The sequence below is a fragment of the Ovis canadensis genome, chromosome 17 (assembly GCF_042477335.2).
Source record: "Ovis canadensis isolate MfBH-ARS-UI-01 breed Bighorn chromosome 17, ARS-UI_OviCan_v2, whole genome shotgun sequence".
NCBI classification, from domain to species: domain Eukaryota; kingdom Metazoa; phylum Chordata; class Mammalia; order Artiodactyla; family Bovidae; genus Ovis; species Ovis canadensis.
In genome coordinates, this window is record NC_091261.1 from 44,705,736 (window position 1) to 44,718,063 (window position 12,328).

General features: G+C 42.3%; 1 long non-coding RNA gene across 1 annotated transcript; it reads left to right on the plus strand.

The window, feature by feature from the left end:
• Window positions 1-18: 18 nt before the first annotated feature.
• On the plus strand, window positions 19-7,902 carry LOC138422489 (uncharacterized). Its single transcript, XR_011249897.1, has 4 exons — window positions 19-112; window positions 5,256-5,321; window positions 5,461-5,831; window positions 6,591-7,902. It is a non-coding gene; the product is annotated as an uncharacterized lncRNA (long non-coding RNA).
• Window positions 7,903-12,328: the final 4,426 nt, after the last annotated feature.

The window sequence follows — 12,328 nt, forward strand, 5'->3', positions numbered from 1 at the left end:
AATGACAGCAATTTCTCTGAACTAAATGTTAATAATAAGGCCTGTAATACTGTGAGAAGGAAATGGTGGCAATTGGCAAATGGGACTCTGTTGCTTGGTAACAAGACCTGAGGTATGAACATTCTCTTTACCTCACGGGAAAGCGGTGGGTGGAAAGACTGCAGCTTCAGCCTGAACAATTGGAAAGGCAGGCAGCTTTATGAAGCCACCGGCTGTCCAGTGGTCCATAAAGTGGAAGCATGTGTGGCCGATCAGTGTTAGTGGAGAGAAGTTTGATGAGGAATAATTCCCTAAGAATTACTTAGCAGTGAGGTAAAGGAAATGGGGTGTAATCTGTAAAGAGACTTGAGGGCAACCTAGTTCACATTACCTGGTACAAATCACTGCTCACAAATAGAACATTTCAGCAAAATCCACCCAAGAGCTAAATCTCCCCTGCCTCTCTGCTTGTTTGTCCCAGCAGAGACATACACTTTGATCCTCTTATTTTGTTTTGTTTTGTTTGTTTTGGTTTCTTCCCTGTTTTGGAGCAACTCTGGCATTTGAGAGATGAATTAGGAAAGGAATGCAATTAAGGCAACCTAAGAGTGCAGTGTTCCTCGTGGAGGAAAACTTTATACATTTGAACTACAGGCGTACCTTTCCTTGGGTAATTATTGGCAGTCTGAATTGAAAGATCCTAGAGACAACTTCTTCCAGCTGGTCATTAATCAACAGGAAATGGCCTCCAACAAGGTCATTATTACCTTAAACCATTACATGCGGTGTATGCAGCAGGAGCTATGCAGTGGGGCTGAGATAAGACTGGAAGGTTTAAACCTCTGTTTGTTTATGACTTCCTGGATAACTTTTAAAAATAACAGCGTTCTCGGGTCCTGCTTCTGGATGTTGCTAGAGTAGGTCTAGGATAGTACCTGAGAATTTATACTAAATTCTCCATGGTACTCAGAGCAACTGCCAGGTGTGAGAACCATTGTTTTATGTTAAGAGTAGTTTCTGGTTGGACAAAAAATAAAAAGCGAGATTGAACACTTCTTGCACTAGGAATTTAATACAGTTCAGTTATTTCCCTAAGAGAAATTGATCTACACAGTTGTTGTTTTTTTTAAAGAAAACTAAAGATATTCATTCTATTCAATAAATGCATTGCTTCATTTCATTTTTTATTATTAAAAACATTTTAGAACAGATTTTGTGTGTGTGTGTGTGTGTGTGTGTGTGTGTGTGTGTGTTAGTCGCTCAATCATGTCCGACTCTTTGCAACCCCATGGACTGTAGCCTACCAGGCTCCTCTGTCCATTGAATTCTCTAAGCAAGAATACTGGAGTGGGTAACCAGCCATTCCCTTCTCCAGGGGATCTTCTCAACCCAGGGATTGAACCCAGGTCTACTGCCTTGCAGGTGGATTCTTTACCATCTGAGCCAGAATGGATGGCAATACTCCTCAAAAAATTTACTTTCTGACCATCCCAGCATTTAATTTGTGGCTCTTTACTGTAACTTTAGGACCTTGCTCAATAGCCAAATAAAATCATCTACCCTAGGAGCCTTAAAAGGCTCACCCGAGGCAAAATCATAAAACAGGCAAAAGTTTGCCCCCTAGTCTTAGTTCCTTATTAAGAGTTGGCCAATGCTTCCTAGCAGTAGGTTTCCTTTTCCTGGTTTTTCCTTCACCACATGTTCCCTCTGACTTCTCTCTGGTTCTATGATTTAAAAAAAAAAAAAGAAAAGAAAAGAAATTATAATCCTATATTGTTTAGCTATGGATCTTAATGAGCTAATGTTATAATGGCCAAATTACACAAACATTTATTTACAAAGTGTTTTTTCCAGTAGTCATGTACTGATGTGAGAGCTGGGCCATAAAAAATGCTGAGCACCAAAGAATTGATGCTTTCGAATTGTGGTGCTGGAGAAACTCTTGAGAGCCCCTTGGACTGCAAGGAGATCAAACCAGTCAGTCCTAAAGGAAGTCAACCCTGATTATTCACTGGAAGGACTGATGCTGAAGCTGAAGCTCCAATATTTTGGTCACCTGATGGGAAGAGCCAACTCATTGCCTAAGACCCTGATGCTGGGAAAGATTGAGGGCAGGAGGAGAAGGGGGTGGCACAGGATGACAAAGTTAGATGGCATCACTGACTCGATGGACAAGAGTTTGTGCAAACTCCAGGAGATAGTGAAGGACAGGGAAGCCTGGCATGCTGCAGTCCATGGGGTTGCAAAGAATCAGGCATGACTGACCAACTGAACAACAACAATATTTACCAAAATCTGGGGAGAAGAGAGGTCTTAATTCAAAGGAAAGATCCTTGGATAGTTACAAGCTGTTTGATGCAGATCTGGCTTCTGGCCCTGAAAATGACAATATCTGACACTTGGATTAAGCCCTGAATCCTTAGAATCTCTGCACAATGCATGAAATTACATACTAATAAGACTTTCTAACTGTGTTCAAAGAAATTAAAACTCATCTACTAAGTAATTAAGAGAAACACCATCAAAATAATTAAAACTAAATAAACACCTTCAGAAGGTGTGGACACTGTGGACTGCAATAAATGTTCCCTCACAAAAGGTGGAATTGACAACTTGACAAAAGTCATTTTCACATCCCCCGAATTCCACAGGGGTCATTAACATGACTGTTCTGAAGCCAGAAGCAGTTTCACCTTAACTTCAAATCCTAATTTATTGGAGAGTTCCTTGTAAAGAAACCACTACGACCATCACATCCATACTCTGGGATGCATCAGTTCAGTTCAGTCGCTCAGTCGTGTCCGACTCTTTGCAACCCCATGAATCGCAGCACGCCAGGCCTCCCTGTCCATCACCAACTCCTGGAGTTCACTCAGACTCACGTCCATCGAGTCAGTGATGCCATCCAGCCATCTCATCCTCTGTCGTCCCCTTCTTCTCCTGCCCCCAATCCCTCCCAGCATCAGTCTTTTCCAATGAGTCAACTCTTCGCTAGGGGACCTCTGGAAACCTCCACTGCAGTGCTCATGATTCTCTTGATGTTTACAAGGACAACACCTCCCCGTTCTGCACGCAAGGACACGTGCCTCAAAGCTAACAGGGACACGCTGATGCACCAGCCTGCCTGATTGAGGTTGCCTAATGTAGCAGGGCTTCCCTAGTGGCTCAGACGGTAAAGCGTCTGTCTGCAACACAGGAGACCCAGGTTTGATCCCTGGGTTGGGAAGATTCCCTGAAGAAGGAAATGGCAGCCCGCTCCAGTGTTCTTGCCTGGAAAATCCCATGGAACGCGGAGCCTGGTAGCTACCGTCCATGGGGTCGCAAAGAGTCGGACACGACTGAGCGACTTCCCTTCACTTCACAATGTAGCTGAAGGGCTTCCCTGGTGGCTCAGCAGTAAAGAACCTGCCTGCCAATACAGGAGACACGGGTTCAATCCCTGTGTCAGGAAGATTCCCTGGAGGAGGAAATGGCACCCCACTCCAGTGTTCTTGCCTGTGAAATCCCATGGACAGAGAAGCCTGGTGGGCTATAGTTCATGAGATCACAAGGGTCAGACACAACTTAGCAACTAAACAATGCAGCTGAAAGCTCTGAGAGCCATTTACCCTCACATCTTATGGTTTAAGGGCTTCCCAGGTAGCACTAGTGATAAAGAACCTGCCGGCCAACGCAGGAGGCATAAGAGACATAGGTTAGATCCCTGGGTTGGGAAGATTCCCTGGAGGAGGGCATGGCAACCCACTCCATTACTCTTGCCTGGAGAATCCCATGAACAGAGAAGCCTGGTGGGCTACAGTCTATAGGGTTGCAAAGAGTCAGACACTTTGCAACTGAAGCAACTTAGCACATCCACTCGTGGTTTAAATAATGCCAGTCTTCTAGAAACGTGATGGCTAGACAAAAGGAAGTTATGCCTTGCCTGTGACACCACTGCCGGCCCCCACCCCCCACCACCACCATCCCTGCCACCTCCATCCGCACTCTGGGCACTGGGCGTGACTCCAGCGATTCCTCTGCCAAGCTCATGTTGATCCGTCTGTATCCAGTGATGGAAAACAGACTCGCTGAGGCCAGGAAGCGGATTTTACTCAGTCTCACTAGGTAGGGTTAAGCATAGGCACTGTGTGTGTGTGTGTGTGTGTGTGTGTGTGTGTGTGTGGCAGGGTAGGGGTGGGGCAGTTTGAAGGGGAAGGAGTAGGAATTTTACTTCTTCCCTCTTTTAGTCCCTGAATTAAAATTCAGGGTCTGAGAATTAAATTGACATAAGATACATTAACCAGAGAAAAGCATACAGATTTATTTAATACAAGTTTTGCAGGACACAGGAGGCTTCGTAAGGAAATGAAGACCCAAAGAAGTGGCAAAACCAAAGTGCATATACACTAGGCTGAACAAAGAGGCAATTGTGGCAAAACAGCTAACAAGAGAGCAAAGGAAGATCAGAGTTATTTTAACAGGGTCTGTTTGTACAGAGTTCTCTCACCTCCACTCCCTGTCTCTGGTGATAAAAATGTTCCTCTCCTCCTGGTATCCTCAACATGGGCATTTTATCTCCTGCTCTGGCAACCCACTCCAGTATTCTTGCCTGGAAAATCTCATAGACAGAGGAGCCTGGTAGGCTACAGTCCATGGGGTTGCAAAGAGTCGGACACAACTGAGCAAATTCACTTTCACTAGGGAAGAAAAAGGAAGACCAGAGAGTCCTGGCTGCACCTGCTGTTTCTTAGTGCTTTTACCTCAAAATAGTCCACATGCCCAAATGAAGAAGGACATTCTACCATCCATCCATAGTACCAAGTACATTAAAGAATTAGATACTGATGACTAACGAACGCATAAAGACCTGTGCTGCTGGGACTTCTCTGGTGGTCCGATGGCTGGGACTCAGAGCTCCCAATGCAGTACGACTGGGTTTCTTCCCCAGGTTGGGGAACTAGATCCCACATGCTGCAGCTAAGAGTTCTCATGCCACAGTTAAGACCTGGTGCAGCCAAATAAATAAATGAGTATTTAAAAAAAAAAAGAAGAAAGAGATATCTATGATGCTAATGGCTGCTCTTTCTGTGTTAGCCATTGTCTTCTCTTATTTTTTCTTTTGAAAAGAAAATATGTTTAGTGATGCTCTTAGCACTAAAATCTTGGTATGAATTTTGACAATTGGTGATTCTTGCCCATACTGGAAGTGCTGATGGATGTGAACATAGAGAAGGAGAAAACAAAAGTCAGAGTAAAGAATCACAGCTCTGAGAGGAAACATTTTTCTAACATTTCAGGCTGTCCACAGATGGATTCTGAAGAGTGTTCCCATTCCAGCGCCTTCCCAGCCCAAAGTATGGATGGTAAGAAAGTGGCCTATTGATTCGCTGAAATGAACTTGTCCTGTGAGCTACCACTGGGATACTGAAGATACAGTAAGCATGCTAACAGAGGCCTGAGATGGACAGTGATAGTTTCTTGGTGAATTACTTGTCCTTGCAGAAATGCACACTCCTCAGGGCCTTCTCTGGTGGCTCAGTGGTAAAGAATCCGCCTGCCAGCGCAGGGCATGCAAGTTCGATCCCTGATCCAAGATGATTCCACATGCCCTGGAGCAGCTAAGCCACGCACCACAACTATTGAGCCTGCACTCTAGAGCTCTGGGGCCTCAACTACGGAAGCTGGAGCACCTGGAGCCTGCACTCCACAACGAGAGAAGCCACCGCAATGAGAGGCCCATGCACTGCAACCAGAGAGTCGCTGCAGCCAAAAACACATACATATATTATTTTTTCAGAATGCTCTCCTCATAATCATGCTGTGGGAGTCTCAGCACTCACTAGTAATAGATTCACATGGCGAGAGAGAAAGAGGTATGTGGCATGGTCCAGAGGTTTGATCATGGAATCTGGAGACAGACAGACTTTTGTTAAACTTGTTCAGTCATTTGCCACTTGGATGACCTTAGATAGGTTATCCAAGCCCCAGATTTTTTCATTTGTGAAATGGTAATAGTGACACCCTGAACTTCTTGCAGAGTTGTTAAGAGTAAGAGGTCACATGTATAGAACCCCAGGCACACACGCCCATAACAATCGTAGGCATGATATGATTATCGAGTGCTTCATAAACGTTCCTGAAACGGAATGGAATGTTCTAACGTACTTTGGAATCCCTCTGGCCCAGACACCATAACTGATGGCTTTTACTTCTAGCATACACAACCCACTATATACTCCCCATTCTTAGTGCACAAAAGAATGTTAGCTTTTGCTGTAAGATTTGTCTTCATAACATAAAATAAGAGATTCAATATTTTCCAGTCAATTTGATCAGTAAACATAGTTAGACCACAAAATATAAACTCTTTTCTGGTGTGACTAAATATGCTCAAAGCTGTAAAACTGCATCTGCTGGTGAGCATCAGGGACTAAGTACTAAGAAACCTTATTCTTCAAAAATCATGGCCCTTGAGAATCCTGGCTTTTTGAAATCCTATCAGGGATTATATGACCAAAATGAAACAGCTTTAAATTGAGTAGGTTACAGCAGCCGAGCTTTGGTCCAACAGCCAATCGACATTACTCCCTGATTCTGTTAGAGTTAATAAAAAGGTTTCTCTCTTCTCTTAGGACTAATCAAAACCCTCTGTACTCACTCAGAAATGTATACGTAAGTCCTGCTCAAGCAATCTTCAACTAAACTGTGTTCCAATGTTCCATCTCCCTTGCTCAACAAGGTAAATTTAGCTCTCTCCCTGCCCCGCCCCAACCCCTTATCTAATGTTTTGATCTCACTCATTTTCCTAACTTTTGGGAAGCACCTCTTTTGATTACCAATATAAATATAAATATTTCTAAAACCCCTTTACAATGTTAGCATGAAAGTGAAAGTCGCTCAGTCATGTCCAGCTCTTTGTGACACTGTAGACTGTAATCTGCCAGGCTCCTCTGTCCATGGAATTCTCCAGGCAAGAATACTGGAGTGGGTTGCCATGCCCTTTTCCAGGGTATCTTCCCAATCCCGGGACTGCACCTGGGTCTCCTGCATTGCAGGCAGATTCCTTACCATTTGAGCCACCAGGGAAGCCCAGTATTCGCATAAACATAACTAAAACTAATCACATTTCACTACTAATCAAGGATGGGTGATTCTCTATCTCATGATTTTTTTTATTGAAGTATAATTGCTTTACAATGTTGTGTTAGTTTCTGTTGTACACTGAACTGAATTGACTGTATGTATACATGAGAGAGTTGGACTGTGAAGAAAGCTGAGCACTGAAGAATTGATGCATTTGAACTGTGGTGTTGGAGAAGACTCTTGAGAGTTCCTTGGACTGCAAGGAGATCCAACCAGTCCATTCTAAAGGAGATCAGTCCTGGGTGTTCTTTGGAGGGAATGATGCTAAAGCTGAAGCTCCAGTACTTTGGCCACCTCATGCGAAGAGTTGGCTCATTGGAAAAGACTCTGATGCTGGGAGGGATTGGGGGAAGGAGGAAAAGGGGACGACAGAGGATGAGATGGCTGGATGGCATCACTGACTCGATGGACGTGAGTCTGAGTGAACTCCGGGAGTTGGTGATGGACAGGGAGGCCTGGCGTCCTGCAGAGTCAGACAGGACTGAGCGACTGAACTGAACTGATGCATGTATCCATCTTCTCCTTCCTGGACCTCCCTCTACCCTCCTCCATCCCACCCCTTTAGCTCAGCACAGAGCACCGAGATGGACGTCCTGTTCTTTAGAGCAGGTTCCCACTAGCTATCTATTTATACATGGCAGGGCACATGTCAATCCTATGTCCCACCCTCCCCCTCCCCACACTGCGTCTACATGTCCATTCTCTACGTCTGCATCTATATTCCAGCCCTGGAAATAGGCTCATCTGTACCATTTTTCTAGATTCCACATACTTGTATCAATATACAATATTGTTTTTCTCTTTCTGAGTTAGTTCTGTTTGTATGACAGATTCTAGGTCCATCTACATCTCTACAAATGACCCAATTTCATTCCTTAAGTAAAGCCAAGACCCCGCTTTCCTGAATTGCCTATGGGCACTGGTAGTTTCAGGTAGTGTCTGAGATACGGCAACAAAATTTCAAAACCTAATTCACTTGCAGTGTCTGAATCATCTAACTTGACCATTTGTTTACTAAAATCAACATCAGAGGTTGCAGATTTCCACTTAGAGTTGTGGAGACATAGCTGGTATTAACACTGAGTGAAACACATTTTACCTCTTTAAAAATAATATATTGGGCATATGCTACATGTAGAACACTGCAAACTGTGTCTGTAGGAGAAAGCAAAATCGTTTCCTACACTCACTCAGGTTCAACGACTGGAGTCTGAGAAGTAAACTGACTGAAGACATATTCATGGGAGAAGAAGGTTTATTTCATGTACACACAGGGGCCTCACAGAAAAGAAGTGAAAACCCCAAAGAGTTAGTTACACCCAGGGTCTTATATATACCATTTTAACAAAGAGTGATAAAGTGGGGTAAAGTGGCCAGACAGAAAAAAGGAGAAGCTGGTTGGTTTGTGCTTCTGGCCTTTCTATGTTTTAGAAATAAGATGAAGAACTATGTGATAAATAAGGGTTGTTTAAAAAGGTTTGTTAAGCAGACTCAAATTATCTGAGGTGATAAGGGCTGGTTCCAGAGATTCATGAAGGAGGAAAATACAAATGGAGATTTTCTTTACAAATGGAAATTATCTTCACAAAAGTGAAATTATGCCCTGCTTTTAGTCAGAAAGAGGGAGGGCAGACACTATTCCTACCTTTGCTGTTTCTTAATTGCCTTAAGCTCAAAAATAGTCCTTATGCATAAATGGCATATTTTAGAGTGACATTTTCTGACCCCCTTCACGTGCAAAGATGAATAGCATGTTGGCTTTACCCTCAAATAATTTATTTAAAAATGAAATCATTAAATTCCTTTGGATCAGATACTATATGAGAAAGAATGATGGGGTGTGACGGCACATGCCATCTGCACCATACTTCAGTTACGAGGCATTTGCTGTGGGCTTATCCAAATAATATCCAATTTTAATTAGTTTAGACAGGAATGCCTCATTAGCCGACTCTGAAAAATATGTTGCATAGTAAGGTTAATCCTTTCCCCAAAATGGACTAGCTAATTTTTAGATGACCAAGACTATAAATCCATTATTTTTAATGTGAAAAATAATATGTTCCCAGTGTCTCTGAAAATCCCAACTAATTTTCCCAAACGTTACTGAAACACTCTTAGACATCTACATAACAATGCATCAAGGATTCCTGCATGCTGCAGAACATTTAAAAACACCAATTATCTAATTATTTAACACTTAATGAACTCATTAGAGGGTATATTTGTATGCAGTATTTAATGATACTGTACAGAATCAGATATGAGTTATGTTTTTCCTTCTGCACTGCCACAAACATGCACTGTAAGCTAAATAAACAATGGGGTAACAGGTTAAAGATACATAAAAGTTCAAATAAGACTCAGCAAAATAACCAAGATAACTATTTTGAAATGGCTATTGCTTGAAAGTTTGTGGCAAGCAACAGGAGTCAGTCTGTGGTTGCCAGTGCCTTTTGGACTTACAAGAAGGTGAGGAGTCTATGAGGCATTCTTCATCACAGCCAGCCTCTTCTCTAAGATACAGCTTTTTTTAGATAGCATCACTAACTTAATGGACATGAATTTGAGCAAACTCAGGAAGGTAATGGAGGACAGAGGAGTCTGGTGTGCTGCAGTTCATGGGGTCACAAAGAATAGGACACAACTTAGGGACTGAACAACAACAACAGTTTCTTTTTGTTTTCTGGGTCTCACCCAATTTCCTCATAGACTTTTGCATGATCTTCAAAGAGATTTAGCTTAATAATGTGGTTAAGATGAGAGCAAGTAATGCACAATACATTTAAACTCAGTTCTCTTGAAAGAACAAATGAAAGGAGTCTTGCTCAGACTCCAGGACAACTTAAAGTGTTACTGGCTTGTATGTGCAACAATTATAGCAAGTTGTAGTTTAGATAATGAACTTCTTCATGCAGTAAATTCTTAATTCAGGAATCAGGACTTAGTGAAATTGAAACCAATGTATTAAATAAAAGGAAAAGCACATACAGCCAAGTACTTGGAAGCTAGAACACTCAGTACTGAGGTCTGAAACAGAATAGCCTGGGCACTACAGTTCTTCAGTTTTCATACTGTACTATCACCCTGATGGTGGCAAAGCACTTCAGTATTCTTGCCTTGAGAATCCCGTGAACAATATGAAAAGGTGAAAAAACAAAAAAGGACACTGAAAGATGACCTCCCCATGTTGGCAGGTGCCCAATATGCTACTGGAGATCAGTGGAGAAATAACCCCAGAAAGAATGAAGAAATGGAGCCAAAGCAAAAACAACACCCAGTTGTGGATGTGACTGGTGATGGAAGTAAAGTCCGATGCTATAAAGAACAATATTGCTTAGGAACCTGGAATGTTAGATCCATGAATCAAGGCAAATTGGAAGTGGCCAAACAGGAGATGGCAAGAGTGAACGTCAACATTCTAGGAATCAGCGAACTAAAATGGACTGGAATGGGCGAATTTAACTCAGATGACATATCTACTACTGAGGGCAGGAATCCCTCAGAAGAAATGGAGTAGCCATCACGGTCAACAACAGAGTCCAAAATGCAGTACTTGGATCCAGTATCAAAAATGACAGAATGATCTCTGTTCGTTTCCAAGGCAAAACATCCAGTATCACGGTAATCCAAGTCTATGCCCCAACCAGTAATGCTGAAGAAGCTGAAGTTGAACGGTTTTATGAAGACCTACAAGACCTTCTAGAACTAACACCCAAAAAAGATGTCCTTTTATTATAGGGGGCTGGAATGCAAAAGTAGGAAGTCAAGAAATACCTGGAGTAACAGCCAAATTTGGCCTTGGAGTACAGAATGAACCAGGGCAAAGGCTAATAGACTTTTGCCAAGAGAATGCACTGGTCATAGCAAACACCCTCTTCCAACAACACAAGAGAAGACTCTACACATGGACATCACCAGATGGTCAATACTGAAATCAGACTGATTATATTCTTTGCAGCCAAAGATGGAGAAGTTATATACAGTCAGCAAAAACAAGATCTGGAGGTGACTGTGGCTCAGATCATGAACTCCTTATTGCCAAATTCAGACTTAAATTGAAGAAAGTAGGGAAAACCACTAGATCATTCAGGTATGACCTAAATCAAATCCTTTATTATACAGTGGAAGTGAGAAATAGATTCAAAGGATTAGATCTGTTAGACAGAGTGCCTGATGAACTATGCATGGAAGTTCATGACATTGTACAGGAGGCAGTGATCAAGACCATTCCCAAGAAAAAGAAATGCAAAAAGACAAAATGGTTGTCTGAGAAGGCTTTACAAATAGCTGTAAAAAGAAGAGAATCTAAAGGCAAAGAAGAAAAGGAAAGATATACTTATTTGAATGCAGAGTTCCAAAGAATAGCATAGAGAGATAAGAAAGCCTTCCTCAGTGATCAATGCAAAGAAATAGAGGAAAACAATAGAATGGGAAAGACTAGAGATCTCTTCAAGAAAATGAGAGATAACAAGGGAACATTTCATGCAAAGATGGGCTCAATAAAGAACAGAAATGGTATGGGCCTCACAGTAGCAAAAGATGTTAAGAAGAGGTGGCAAGAATACACAGAAGAACTACACAAAAAAGATCTTCATGACCCAGATAACCATGATGGTGTGATCACTCACCTAGAGCCAGACATCCTGGAATATGAAGTCACAGAGGCCTTAGGAAGCATCACTATGAACAAAGCTAGTGGAGGTGATGGAATTCCAGCTGAGCTATTTCAAATCCTCAAAGATGATGCTGTGAAAGTGCTGCACTCAATATGCCAGCAAATCTGGAAAACTCAGCAGTGGCCACGGGACTGGAAACAGTCAGTTTTCATTCCAATCCCAAAGAAAGGCAATGCCAAAGAATACTCAAACTACTGCACAATTGCACTCATCTCACACTCTAGCAAAGTAATGCTAGAGTGTAAGATGAGTGCAGTTGTGACAGTACGTGAACTATGAACTTCCAGATGTTCAAGCTGGTTTTAGAAAAGGCAGAGGAATCAGAGATCAAATTGCCAACATCTGCTGGATCATCAAAAAAGCAAGAGAGTTTCAGAGAAACATTTACTTCTGCTTTATTGACTATGCCAAAGCCTTTGAATGTATGGATCACAACAAACTGTGGAAAATTCTTAAAGAGATGGGAATACCAGACCACCTGACCTGCCTCCTGAGAAATCTGTATGCAGGTCAAGAACCAACAGTTAGAACTGGACATGGAACAACAG